We start from the raw sequence: 14,938 nt of genomic DNA, 5'->3' as shown, positions 1-14,938 counted from the left end.
GTTTCCTTCCCTCGATTTATACATTGAATAAACGTTTGTGTGTATTGCCCTGACATGTCGTGAACTTTACGTTACCCTGACGAAGGTCAGATATACACGCCTCAAGCTTCACTTACCCCCATTTGCCCGACAGGGGACGAGCTGGTCATTTTTTATTCAACCGCCTGAATGTTAACGCTGTGGATAACATTCAGGCGGTTGAATAAAAAATCACCAGCTCGTCTCCTGTCGAGCAAATCGGAGTAAGTGAAATATATATATATATATATTGTGAGACGACGCCCGGGACGAAGGCAGAGCTCTTCTATTGTCACACAGCGCGAGACAGCCCACGAACACCAACCCGACAAAATGATGATGATTATGAGGATGAGTATATACACATGAAGGCGATGATGCACTGCACAGTCAGCGCTCACAATATATATATATATCCTCCTGCGACCCGAACACAGCTCTGTGATATATTCGATCTTCAAGGTGGAATTTACTGCCTAGAGTTATGTTATGACATTCAGAAAAAAAATTTTTAAATAAATACCACGGTTAGATGCCAAAAACTGCGTCTCCATAGGAGTAACGTTAAGAGACAGGAAGAGAGCGGTGTGGATCAGAGAACAAACGGGGGTAGACGATATTCTAGTTGACATTAAGCGGAAGAAATGGAGCTGGGCAGGCCATGTAATGCGTAGGATGGATAACCGGTGGACCATTAGGGTTACAGAATTGATACCAAGAGAAGGGAAGCGCAGTCGAGGACGGCAGAAAGTCAGGTGGGATGATGAGGTTAGGAAATTCGCAGGCGCAAGTTGGAATACGCTAGCGCAAGACAGGGGTAATTGGAGATCGCAGGGAGAGGCCTTCGTCCTGCAGTGGACATAAATATAGGCTGATGATGATGATGATGATGATGATGATGATGATGATCATATATGCGCACAATTGAATTCCCATAGAGCCCCGTTCCCTGGCGACCAATAGAATGTAAACGTTCTTTTTTTACTTATTAGTAGGAACAATAATACAAACTGTTCAATAAATAAACGTTTATTTCTCTCTCTCTCACTCAATGAGCATAGCACAAGAAAAATTTAATAGGGAAGCAGAGGTATGACGCGTGCGAACAAAAATGTTCATACATGTTTGTATAACATCAGACGCTTCCTCATAATCACAATATCACACATTTTCAGAAAAGAAAGCGCTAGTTATCTGGTATACAAGATACTTTCTTTTGCTAGTAATTATGCTTGAGTATACCTATAAATATTCATTGGCGCTGAAATGTCCGATTCACTCCACAGGAGAACATCTGAATATATGTGCTTCCGTTAGTTGCGTGGTTGTATAGTGCACTGCGACTATTTCTATAGAACGTGAGACAACCTTTCATTATAAACACGAATCGAATCTACAACGCAATTTTGACTTGGAAATACTCGTCATCGAGGACGCCGTTTGATAATCGGTATTACTGCCATGTTTTGCCAAGGTAATTTGTTTTGGTGACAATCAAGCGTAAAGAAAGCAAAAATGTCCCCACTGCCTTGTGGATTACTGCGTGTGTTTTTAGTACACTTGCAGGTACACATAACCTACACCCTTGCAATTTTTTAACAATATCACGCGAGGGGCAATCCTGAAGTGAACAGCGTAGCAGAATACATTAGAGTTAGAATTAGCCTTGCGCGACCACACATAAAGTTACCAGTCCCGCCGTCCCTGGTCGCTGACAAGGCCGCTCACACGCCATCCGGTCGACGGTCGCGTGGTATTGTTAAAAAATCGCAAGGGTGTATCCCTAACCAATTCCAGGTCATTTTGAAGCTTTGATGCTTGTTAAGTGATGCGGTATCAGCAAGCTCATGGGTAACTTAAGATGCAAAAGTAACCAAAAAGGTCCAGACGAAGGCAAGAAACAACCTTGGTGGCTGTTTCCTTAAGGGGCTCCTTCCAGCTCGTTTGCTTGTGTACGTTATACATCACCAGCAACGAAGCCAGCACAGAGAAAACACCAATATAAAGAAGACACAGATAGACCACTTATTCCTAGAAAGCACTAGCACTGCTAAAATGAACGTCTGCGGCGTTACAACGAAAGTGAGCCCGAGAATAGTGTCTAGGGAAGCCAAAGTTACTGATATGCTCTGAGCGCCTAAACAAACGGAATGCAAATGTTAGGTGCACACCACGTCTCTTTAGCGTTTTACGCTTCTTAGAGATCTCATTACCCGCCTTTTCAAGAGGTATATTATAAAGGGCAAAAGAAAACCGTGGCTTCTGATATTTAGCACAGTCTTCTCGCTGACATGTGAAACAAAATAGAGAGCGAGGAATAAAATAAAACAAACATAAAATACAACGGCACCTTCATCTCGGGCTAATTTGAGCGAGAACTGCTGGAAGCTGCTGTACAACCTCTGACTTCCAGAAAAACTGCGTATCAATACCAGGAATTAGGGACATTTCGTACAGTTTCCTTTTTTCGCCACCACGTGGCGTATCGACCTTAAAGAATTCGAAATTCCCGCTATGACGTATGCTATGACGCACAACTAAAGAAAGCGCAATAAAAAGAAACACACCCTGAAGCTGTGGCTTCACCTCGGTGCTTGGAAACGAGCGCGCTTGTGTATCAGCGTTATCTCGAAGACGGCCAGCTACTTGCTCTACTGACAATGAATCGACGGTTTTGCTAGACACTTCGCCAGAAAGCTCGTCCGCATTCTGGAGAGATGTCTGATCGAGATAACGGCTCCCGCGAAGCTTCCGATGAATATATATTTTTTTCCTTGAGCAGACTTTTTATTTGTACACCACTGTGGCCACGGTCTTGCGTATACGTCAGGGTTCTGTTTCATGGGTTTCCTATAAAACTGGCGTGATCCATTGTTTAAGAGGAAGCTTTAGCTCGGGCCTATCTTCGATGCCGGATTATCAAATACATGTAAAATGCAGGAATGCTTTCATGAGAAAACCGCTGAACCGATTTGAATGAAATGTGTTGCATTTAAGAGGGAAAGTTAAATTGCAGAGACTGCAGCAAATAGAATTTTCGTTTAGATAGTGTAATGTTTTCAAAGAATTGCAGGATGTTCGTAAATTTCAAAAAAATAGAAGCATGAAGTTTACAAATCCGAAACTCAGCCATTAAAAACAAATATGGCATTTCTATAAACTGCACCCGTTGGAGCATCAAAAGCGAACAATTTTTTTTGCTTTAACTTAAAACTTACGTGAATTTGTTATAATGTTTGGAAGGGTTTTGCAAATGCAACATTCACAACATAGTGGTATATTTCAGGATGGTGTATGATATATGATTGCTATCCGCTTTCGATGTATTATTAGGTGCAGTTTACAGAATTCCGATATCATTTTTAGCTGCTGAGCTACATAGCTCTATACGCCAAGTTTTCTTTTTCGAAATTTGGCAATTCTTTAAAATTTGACGTAAGAAAGGTAGACCAGCCTATAATAAAATATCCCTTTCGGCAATCACTACACTTCAACTTTTTTTTCTAAATTCAACATAACTCATCAAATTTGGTGCATTGGTTGCTCTGAGAAACTATTTCCGATTTCCCATGTATTTCGATAGGAGCCCCCAAGCTCAATGTTCCCCCTAAGTTCGAGCTTGAATAATATACTTGTTGGCAAGATACGTTTGTAAACGTGTGATCGTGGCCTAATGAGCTAGAGCACTGGCGTACTGAGCTCAACGGCAGAGGATATGTTTGCAAAGCGTCTTGGGAAGGAATAGGAGAAAAGAAAGGGAGCAGGCTGGTATGTTATTCAGAAGCGTGTCTGGTTGGCTAAAAATTACTAAATGCGTTGGTCGTCATACCACCTTCCGTTCCATCAGCATAATTTCTATTTCATTCCGCTAGTATTGTGCTATTATTGTCAATCAATCGAGATTAGAACACCGGTGTCATGGCATTGTATTCCGTCGCAATTCTTTATCGCCGTCACTTCAGAATCCTCTCATCGTCGTCATGCCGTCGTCCTTATATGCCTTCGTCGTTCTATCGACATCATTCCTACCTCGTAATTCCATCGTCGTCACTGAATGCGCTGTCGGCCTGCGGTCCTTGTTCTACCATCGTGAGGTAACATTGGCGAGCGATGGTCATAACAAATCGGGTCAATCAGGGAGACAGTGTATGGCCGCATATAGCCGAATCACTTGAAAATGAGGAGAAACACTACGGATTCTAAACAAAGATGTCTTAGCTAACACGGTGTGTCGCTTCTTGTTCGCTAGATTGTGTAAATGCTAATCGCATTAACTTCGATAATCATCTTAACATGGGTTCTGCAGGAATTCTTTCGTCTTCGCGACACTAACGAACTCTTGTCCACATTGTTCCCAGCCTATTAACACCTCGAATTCCTAGAGGTGATCGTGCTCAGGCATGTGACGGACGACCCGAAGTTTGATGGAGGTAGCGGTATGATTTCGACAGCGGCGCCGCCTATCGACCAGGAGAAACACATTTGGGTGGGTGGGAATAGCGGCGAAAGGCACACTTCATGAGTTGCTAGACATCACAGATTTGAATCAACCTGACAAAGAGTTAGAAATATATATGCATTGCAGTCGCGCTAAAGAAATTGAAAACTATTGGATTGGTGCGAGACTCGCTGCAAAAACATTCATTAGACTGTCTCAGGTATCCGAGCTATCCTTAACGGGAATCAATGAGATGAGTTTCGATAGAGCTCGTTACATTTTTCAAGAGCGGAAGACGTGCCTAGAGGCAGAGTCGACTGCAATATTTTGTTGCTGCACAAAAATATCTAGATTTTCGGCATGATCATTTTAACGGAAAAACAAAAATTAAATAAGTTTTCAAGAAGTACTTAGAGTACATTGATAAAATTGTAGCAAACAAATTCTGAAAAGTTAATTTGCAACTTTTTTGTGTCCTAAGGCACAGGGCAACTTACTACTGGTTTCCATTAATTTTCTTCGTTATATTTTCAAGCGAGTTGAATATTCTGCCGTAGGTTAATTCACAATTAGCCCAACTAATTAAACTGAGACTTTCAAGTGTATATTGTTCTTGGACAAATGCTTTAAGACTACGCGGATGCTGCAAAATTTCTCAACATTGGGGAGGGGAATATGAAAAACAAAATAGAAATGCAAAGCACTTTATTGCCTCGTAAATTTTTATTTTGAATGCTATTTCCACTCGTTAAGTGGCGCGACCCTCGTGTTCGCAGCCTTGTCTATGTTTTTGTAGCACTTGGTGCGTTGCCTGCGAATTTACGTGAATAAGCAAGCAGATCATACTTTAATCTGGCGGAGAAAAAAACAAGGAAAGCCTACGTTGTAGATGCACTGTACTGAAACACAATTAGACAGAGTCTAAATTTGCATATATTTCTAAACAAGGGTGCCTAAATTGTCGATTGAAAAATTGACATCATTATAATGAAACCGAATAAAGCAATAAAGATGGCATGTTCCGCGTGAAAATATGATGAGCGTTAGCCTTGTGGGTCAACAATTTCTGTTTAATGAAAAAAAAAGCTTCTAGTGGCCGTGTATTATCGTATTTCTGAAAACCAGTAACCAGCGTATCTAAATTTACATTCGCGCCAAAATTAGTGGCTCGAGTTCTATCACTGTAGGTACATCCGAATGACTATATGAGATTAAAAAGTGAGATTAAATGGCGGGCGGCGGCGTGTATGGTAGTGTTCACCTATGCCTTCGCTATAGTATGTTGCCGCACACTTTAAAGCACGAGCATGGTGATCAACCGATGTGCTTTTTTACAACTTCATCCCTAAATGTAAGCCGGGGTTCTCCCACTCCCGGTGGTTGTTGCCAGCCTGATCCCTCCCTATTTTCCTAACTGTCCATTGCATGGTTTGTTTTCATACCAAATATTCACATAATAATCTGTGGGTGTTCGGCTAGTAATGAAATGTTTATTTCTCTCACAGTTAAATTATCAAATAACCATAAAGAAGGGATGCAGGGCAAAAACTTGCTATGATGCAGCTTGAAGACCGCCCGGCGGCCGTTGATCACATGACAGTATCTTCACAATAATCGAGAACGCGAGCTAGCTTCGTAAAGGCAAAAGGGATAATGGGTGGAACAGAACCGGGCCGGCCAAAGAATGGTACTTTCGGGCTCGGGCCAGGCCCGGACCTGAAAAACCGGCCCGTGCAGTGCTCTACTTCAGATAATCTGATCAGCAGATTCCCATACTGTCACGTAGTAGTGACGCTGAAGTAAACAGTCGTAAAACTGTGTATGACGAAACTGATTCTTTATTGGGCGAACATGTGCCCACAAAAGCAAGCTACACTCAAAGCACAACGAAAGCGGTGAACACAGTCGGCGATCGTCGAAATCTGATCAGCGGCGAAACGCGTCGGCTTTTATACATGAGTCATCGAAGGCCCCAGAATAACCCCTGGTACCCGCATCTCTTCCAGAAAGATCTAGATAATTCGCGTCTCTCATACAATCAGATTACATGAGCGTCGGTGACAAAAGACAACGGATAGAAGCATCGATAACGTTCGAGAAACTTCCCATACATGCAGGCGCGTCCTGTGCCTAGCGATAACGTTTAACATTTTTAGCCGGTGAAAAGCGGTCACCGGTGAAAGATAAACATATATACGTGTCAATACCCTCCCCTTAAAAAGCATCGTCCCGATGATACAAACAAGAAAGCGAAAACAAAACCACGCGTACAGAGAGAGAAAAAAAAGTCTCAGTTTCGCCCGAAAGGCGAAGCATCAATTGCGATAGCAAATTAGTAGAGAGCTATTCGGAGTAGGGATAGTAGTTTTATCGGCTGCATAAACTTGGACACATCCGCTTACTAACTGAATTAACAAGCGTGGTGTCAGCGCGCACAAGCAAACATGAATAGATCACACTGAATGACCGCATACAACGACTGTCAAATCGTTGGCAGCAATCGCAGCCGCCGCAGTGGGCAAGGTTCGTGGGGTCTATCGCTTCAAAGGAAACTGAGCGGCGGATGCACAGCGCATACAAAGGTCAGAGCCGTGTGGAGATAGGAGACCGTGCGGGCGACGGCCACAGCCGGGCAAAGTACGAACGGAGTTGTTGGCAGAGTAGAAGCTGCGCCCCCCCCCCCCTCCCTCCCCGCGCTGCCTTACCGCTTTGTTGCTTTCGCGTGGGAGATAGAGTGGCAAGTTCTCCTTACGCCCGATTGCAAGATACGCCTTTGGTGCCGGAGCACAGCGTCGCCCCGCCTCCCTCCCTCCCATACCCCGACGGCCTTTCGCGCGACGGTCGCGTTTGCTTTCGGCCGTGCGTTCGCTCTCCGTGATAGCGCGCGCGTCCCCCCCCCTCGCGCTTTCGCTCGCGCATACGGCGCGCGGCGACGATTTTATCGCCCTTGGAATCTATACGGAACCTCACGGCGACGGCGACGCCGACGGCAGAAATCCGGTTTAAGTGTCCATATAATTGCTATCGCAATAAAAACAACAACAAACAATAACAAAGTAACAAAGTACCGAAGTTCGTCAGCGGGCGTAGAAAGGGCTAAGACGCACCACGTGGATGACTTCACGCGTAGAGTTTCTCACTATATTACCTAGAGGGAAAACTGGCGCTGCTGCGCTGTGGTATCCATGGGAATGCCGGTATATTGTGACTTCGGATTGGCATCGTTCTTGGAGAGCCAGAACGCCTTGAAGACGCGCCTGGCTAGCACCGTTCCGTCTGTCACAATGATTCATTTCCTGCTAAAACAGCACGTAAAAAACTGCTTTAGCTTTATTATTACACAAAAACATGTTTGTTTAATTTTGAGGACATACTATTCAATGCAGAATTCTATGGAACGTAATAAGTATCAGCTGGCCGCTAAAGTTGGAGGGCAGACGATAAGATTCTCGCTCGCTTTGGAACAACTTGTCGTCTGTTCTTGCTTTTCTTCGCTTGATGCTGCATTGCAGGTGAGTAAACTTTATTGAGAGATGTAATATGGGTGAATGAAAGCCTTTTATGTAGATTTTATTTTAAGAATGCGTTATTTGTGTAGCCATATAGACACGTTTTAGACGGAGCCTCGTACAACACCAGCCAACACAAGCCTCGCAGACACATATCCCGTCATTCCCATGAGGGCACGGCGCCCTTTAAGAAAATCGCATAGACGGTGGCGCCAGTTTACCCTCTAGGTGTTATAGTGAGAAACTCTATGACTTCACGTCGTGCCCGGCGCCGCTGTGATTACGAAATGCCGTCTGGCACGACCTCATAGTCCAGTGTGCCAATACGTCGGATGATCTTATATGGTCCGAAATAGCGACGTAACAGTTTCTCGCTAAGTCCTCGTCGGCGTATCGGAGTCCAGACCTAAACACGGTCGCCGGGCTGGTACTCGACGTAGCGTCGTCGAAGATTGTAGTGTCGGCTGTCGGTCCTCTGCTGGTTCTTGATGCGCAGGCGGGCGAGCTGTCGGCCTTCTTCGGCACGCTGCAAATAGCTGGCAACGTCGAGATTTTCTTCGTCGGTGACGTCCGGTAGCATGGCATCAAGCGTCGTTGCCGGGTTCCTTCCGTAGACCAGGTTGAACGGCGCCACGTGCGTCGTTTCTTGCACGGCCGTGTTGTATGCGAAGGTCACGTGCGGAAGGATGGCATCCCACGTCTTGTGTTCGACGTCGACGTACATTGCCAGCATGTCGGCGATGGTCTTATTTAGGTGCTCGGTGAGGCCATTCGTCTGCGGGTGGTAGGCGGTGGTTCGGCGATGGCTTGTGTGGCTGTATCGCAGGATGGCTTGAGTTAGTTCTGCCGTAAAGGCTGTACCTCTGTCGTTGACGAGGACTTCTGCGGCGCCGTGACGCAGGAGGGTGTTCTCAACGAAAAATCGGGCTACCTCGGCGGCACTGCCTTTGGGCAAGGCTTTTGTTTCGGCGTAGCGCGTGAGGTAGTCCGTAGCTACGACGATCCATTTATTCCCGGACGTCGACGTCGGGAAAGGCCCCAGTATGACCATCCCGATCATCTGGAACAGTCGGCGAGGTGGCTCGATCGGCTGTAGAAGTCCGGCTGGCCTTGTCGGCGGTGTTTTGCGTCGCTGAGAGTCTCGGCATGTCCTTACGTAATGGGCGACGTCGGCAGAGAGGCGAGGCCAGTAGTATTTTTCTTGGATCCTCGCGAGCGTGCGGGAAAAACTGAGGTGTCCAGCCGTTGGGTCGCTATGGAGAGCTCGCAGAACCTCTGGACGCAATGCTGAGGGTACCACGAGGAGGTAGTTGGCTCGAACAGTCGAGAAGTTCGTCTTTAAGAGAATGTCGTTTTGCAAGAAAAACGACGCCAATCCTCGCCTGAACACCTTGGGCACAATGACGGTCTTGCCTTCCAGGCAGTCTACAAGGCTCATTAGTTCCGGGTCAGCTCGCTGTTGTTGGGTCCCAAGAAAGTGTCGTCATCCTGGTCGTCCTGTGGCGGCGGTTCGACGGGGGCGCCAGACAAGCAGACAAGGACTGATGGGTCCCGACAAAGTGTCGTCATCCTGGTCGTCCTGTGGCGGCGGTTCAACGGGGGCGCGAGACAAGCAGTCGGCGTCAGAGTGCTTTCGCCCGGACTTGTAAACGACGGTGATGTCGAATGCTTGAAGTGTCAGACTCCATTGTGCGAGGCGACCTGAAGGATCCTTCCAGTTAGCTAGCCAACACAAGGCGTGGTGGTCGCTGACAACTTTGAAGGGCCTGCCATAGAGGTAGGGACGAAACTTTGATGTAGCCCAGATGATGGCGAGGCATTCCTTTTCGGTTGTGGAATAATTTGTTTCCGCCTTCGACAGCGACCGGCTAGCGTAACTTACAACCCTTTCTAGTCCGTCAGTCCTCTGCACAAGCACAGCGCTGAGTCCTACACTGATTGCGTCGGTGTGCACTTCGGTATCGGCTTTTTCGTCGAAATGTGCAAGTATTGGCGGCGATTGCAGGCGTCAGCTTCAGTTCTTCAAATGCTTCGACTTGCGGCGTCTCCCACTTGAACTCGACGTCGGCCTTCGTGAGGTACGTCAGTGGCTCAGCGATCCGTGAAAAGTCCTTCACGAAGCGCCTGTAATAGGCGCGCAGTCCAAGAAATCTACGGACTGCCTTCTTGTCGGCGGGCGGAGGAAAGTCAGCGATGGCCGCAGTTTTCTGTGGGTCAGGGCAAACTCCAGACTTGTTGATGACGTGGCCCAAAAACAAGAGCTCCTCGTATGCGAAGCGGCACTTTTCTGGCTTTAACGTGAGTCCGGAGGTCTTGATAACTTGAAGAACTTTTGAAGGCGCCGGAGGTGTTCCTCGAAGCTTGAGGCAAACGACGTCGTCCAAATAGACGAGGCAAGTCTGCCACTTCAAGCCTGCCAGTACATTATCCATGACGCGTTGGAAAGTCGCAGGTGCCCAGCAAAGACCAAACGACATGACCTTGAACTCGAACAGTCCGTCTGGTGTTATAAAGGCAGTCTTCTCCCGGTCCCTCTCGTCGACTTCGACTTGCCAGTAGCCGGTGTTGAGGTCCATTGACAAAAAGTACTTTGCGTTGTAGAGTCGATCCAAGGCGTCGTCAATACGTGGGAGAGGGTATACGTCCTTCTTCGTGATTTTATTGAGGCGACGATAATCGACGCAGAAACGTAGCGTTCCATCCTTCTTCTTTACTAACACCACGGGGGACGCCCACGGACTCTTGGATGGCTGGATGATGTCGTCGCGTAGCATTTCGTCGACTTGTTGCCTTATGGCCTCGCGTTCGCGCGCCGAAACTCGGTAGGGGCTCTGACCGAGTGGGCGGACATATTCGTCGGTTATGATGCGGTGCTTGGCGACAGAGGTTTGTCGAACTTTTGACGACGACGAGAAGCAGTCCTTGTATTGCAGGAGCAGAGCTTTTAGCTATTCTTTCTTATGATTGGGAAGGTTCTGATTGACGTCGAAAGTTGGTTCAGGTACTACAGTCATCGTTGCAGGTGCACTAGAATCCGTGAAGGCGAAAGCACCGCTGGATTGTACTATTTCGTCGATGTAGGCGACCGTGGTGCCTTTGTTAATGTGCTTGTATTCGTGGCTGAAGCTCGTAAGCATCACTCTTGCTTTGCCTTCATGTAGCTCACCTATGCCTCTAGCGACGCAAATTTCACGGTCGTGCAGTAAGTGATGATCGCCCTCGATGACACCCTCCATGTCTGTAGGCACTTCGGTACCGACGGAAATCATTACGCTGGAGCGAGGCGGAACGGTGACTTGTTCTTCTAGCACATTCAAGGCATGGTAACTGGTGTTTGTATCCGGTGGTGTCGCGTTGTGCGTTGAAAGCGTTATCGACTTGGACCTTAAGTCGATGACTGCACCGTGTTGGTTTAGAAAGTCCATGCCTAGGATAACATCCCTGGAGCCGTGCTGCAGGATTACGAAGCTCGCCGGGTAAGTGCGGTTGTTTACCGTGACTCGCGCTGTGCAGATTCCAGCCGGCGTTATTAGGTGGCCTCCCGCTGTCCGGATATCGGGTCCTTGCCAGGCCGTTTTCACCTTCTTCAACTTGGCGGCGAACTCGCCACTGCAGACGGAATAGTCGGCTTCAGTGTCGACGAGAGCGGTGACGTTATGACCATCGAATAGCACGTCTAGATCGGTAGACCATCGTCTGGCGTTACGGTTAAGTCGTGGCGTCGGATCACGGCTGCGTCGGCTTGCTGCGCTGCTGCTACGTCGCGTTGGTAGGTCTACTTTCGGCGGCGAAGTGTTGTCGTCAAGGCTCTTGCCAGGCGCTATGCTGATACCTCGTCATGATGATTCGCGAATTTAGTTCGTCGGCGGCGGAGTATCTTCAGCATTGCGTCGTACAGCAACCGCACCTCCATCGGTTGCTGCCTTTAGTTTCCCGGGTAAGGGCTAGGAGATCGGCCCCGGGTTGGGCCGGCATACAGCCGGCGATGCGGCGAGATGTAGCGGCCTGGTGACGGCGAGCGTGAGGGTCGTCGTGATTGCCACTGGGCTCTGGCGAGGTAGTCGGCGATGTCACGTGACCGCTCGCCAAGCTGTGGACGTGGCGCGCTGACGGCGAACCCTTGCAGGCCCACAAAATCAAGCTACACTCGAAGCACAACGAAAGCGGCGAACACAGACGGCGATCGTCGAAATCTGATCAGCGGCGAAACGCGTCGGCTTTTATACATGAGTCATCGAAGGTCCCAGAATAATCCGTGGTACCCGCGTGTCTTCCAGAAAGTTCTAGATAATTCGCGTTGCTCATACAATCAGATGACATGAGCGTCGGTGACAAGAGACAACGGATAGAAGCATCGATAACGTTCCAGAAACTTCCGATACCTGCAGGCGCGTCCTGTGCCTAGCGATTACGTTTAACATTTGTTAGCCGGTGAAAAGTGGTCACCGGTGAAAGATAAACATGTATACGTGTCAATATGATTATGAAAGATTGAGTAAAACAATTTAAGACGTAACCTGCTTCCCTGTTCAAGCAAAAGGATCCAGTCAAGTTATTTTTTCCTCTTACACTTAGAAAGTGGTTGTATATCCCCAGGTCGAACAGTGTCGCGACGAATTGGACTTTTTCTAGAGCATTAATATGCAAAAAATTTATTGTTGGGCTTTACGTGCCAAAACCACAATCTGATTATGAGGCACGCCGTGGTGGGGGACTCCGGATTACTTTAGTCCACCTGGGGTTCTTTAACGTTCACCCAATGCTGCATTGATATGCACATCAGAAACCGCATTCAACACAGGGCATGCCTACACCAACATTGGTAAAATTTGTTTTTTACGCTGCTCTTTTACGTTAATACTTATGTGTTTTAAACTTTGTTGCAAGTGAAGGGCATGCCCGGCATTTCTAACTACGGTATTGAGATGTTATGACCAAGAGCCATCCTCTGACAGCATAAGACCTAAATATTTCACAGGTGAATTATTTTTTTATTTCAACTGGCCACTTAACAAATACTTATATCTGATTTTGTAACATTTTGTAGTGAAGCTAATGTCTACATAATTATTTATGTTTAGGGCCATGCTATTAGTGACACACCATTTTTATACGCGCTTCAAGTCGGCCGCCAATAAAAACAATGACTCATTAGATGCCCTTGCACACAGTACACAATCATCCACAAAAATTGTATCCCGGTTCAATAATATCACACATATTGCTAATAAAAAACCTTGCACTCGGCCGCGCAACGCTTGAAACAGCGAAGCTGTGTGATCGTAGCCCAGAATTTTCCGGAAGTGCAGACGAACTTTTCATCTTATTACTCATGTAGACGATAATTTCTTTTCGCGCGTCTCGGACTTACGGCCGACACTGCGCGTTGCACAGCGCAGCTTGCAACACCGACACCGCGTTCCAGGAGACCCGCTCCGTGAATGCGTCGCTCTCTCTCTCTCTCGCTCTCATAGCACGCAAAACCTCTTCACCTCGCAGAGCACGAGCGTACAAACGCGCCAGCTGTGGAGGAATACGACGACGCTCGAACGCAATCATATGGTTAGCATAAATGCATGTTCTGGCAGAGTGGCTGTATAGCCTATAGTGGTTCCGATGCTTGCTTTGGGACCGGAGGTACGCGGCCTCGAAACACACCTCTGCAAGAAAGTTTATTAATTTCTTTTTTTGGTAGTCTCTTGATACGCACCACAAATTACGGCTGGCTTAAACAGCTTCGCTGTTAAAGAAAAGAAATTCGGCAGAGACATTTCAAACTGCTTACGTGTGGCTATGCGAAAGCGATATATTCCCTTTGGTGCAGTTTTGTACGGAACGGCGTTCCAGGAACTAGTTCCTTTTGGGAGGAACGGAGGAATGCCACCATTCCTTTAGGGCTCGGTGGAACTGTAACGGTAACTCGTTATTTTTACAAAGGGACGGCAGAGGGAACGGCGTTCTTTCTGTAAACGTTCCACGGCACTAAACAGGCGCACCGACTCACGCACGTATGCAGCACATCATGCAAGGCGTAAAGAACTACCGCTCGTCTGTGACGTGACTATAGTGCATTTTTTTCGCGAGTTATGCATTATATTGTTTTAATGACTAGGCTTCAAGATTGCCACGTGACGCTCCCTTCTGTAGTTTCTTTCCGCCATGGCGGCCTGTCGGACACTATCATCGCGATGTAACTCTTGCCGAGTTCAAACAAGGGTCTTTGCTAAATTAAGAACATCTATTCTGGACATTTCTTTTTATGAGCGAAGCTCCTTATAGCGGCACCCGTTCCGTCCCCGTCGTCGTAGTAGTAGTGTGTAACCAGTCTGAGAAAAATGAGAAAAAAAATTCCGAAGTTGTGTCAGTAGCGCGGAATCGAACCAGGGACCCCTCGCTTCCGAGCGCGCGGCGTTAGCCCACTACGCCACGAAGCGCACATAGACACACGCACCACGATGGCAATAAATACCCAACATTAACGAAAGGCCGCGTTTCTAGCGCGTTTCTAACGCGTTTGTGCTAGCGCGTTACGGCCCGTGTAAGAAGCTGGTGTAAGACGCTGTGGCCTCTCCGCCTTACCTTCAACGCGTTTCGAACGCGCTGCCCAAGGCGATGGCAAGTCAAGTTCAAGTCGAGGAGCGTTTATGAATACGGGGGGTATACTCTCTCAGCAGTCATGTGATGGCGTCGGCAAACGCGGTGCACGTTCCGGCATGTGTAAATGGCTGCGTAAGACTCTGTGGCCGCTCCCCCTTACTAGAGAGTACTGCACGTTTCTAACGTGTTTGTGCTAGCGTCCCCTTAAGCGGAAGATCCGATGATTCCCTCCGGAGCTTCGCCCACTCATCATCATTCACCCCGTGGATATGCTGTGATTTTTTTTCCGCTCATACTGCAATATTGGATCAGCATTCATTAAACGCCTACGTATTGTTCTTTCGATGCGGTTTCTTGTGCAGACATTCATTATGTC

This window comes from Dermacentor silvarum, chromosome 7 (genome assembly GCF_013339745.2).
Source record: "Dermacentor silvarum isolate Dsil-2018 chromosome 7, BIME_Dsil_1.4, whole genome shotgun sequence".
NCBI lineage: Eukaryota > Metazoa > Arthropoda > Arachnida > Ixodida > Ixodidae > Dermacentor > Dermacentor silvarum.
Note: the sequence above shows the minus strand (reverse complement) of the source record.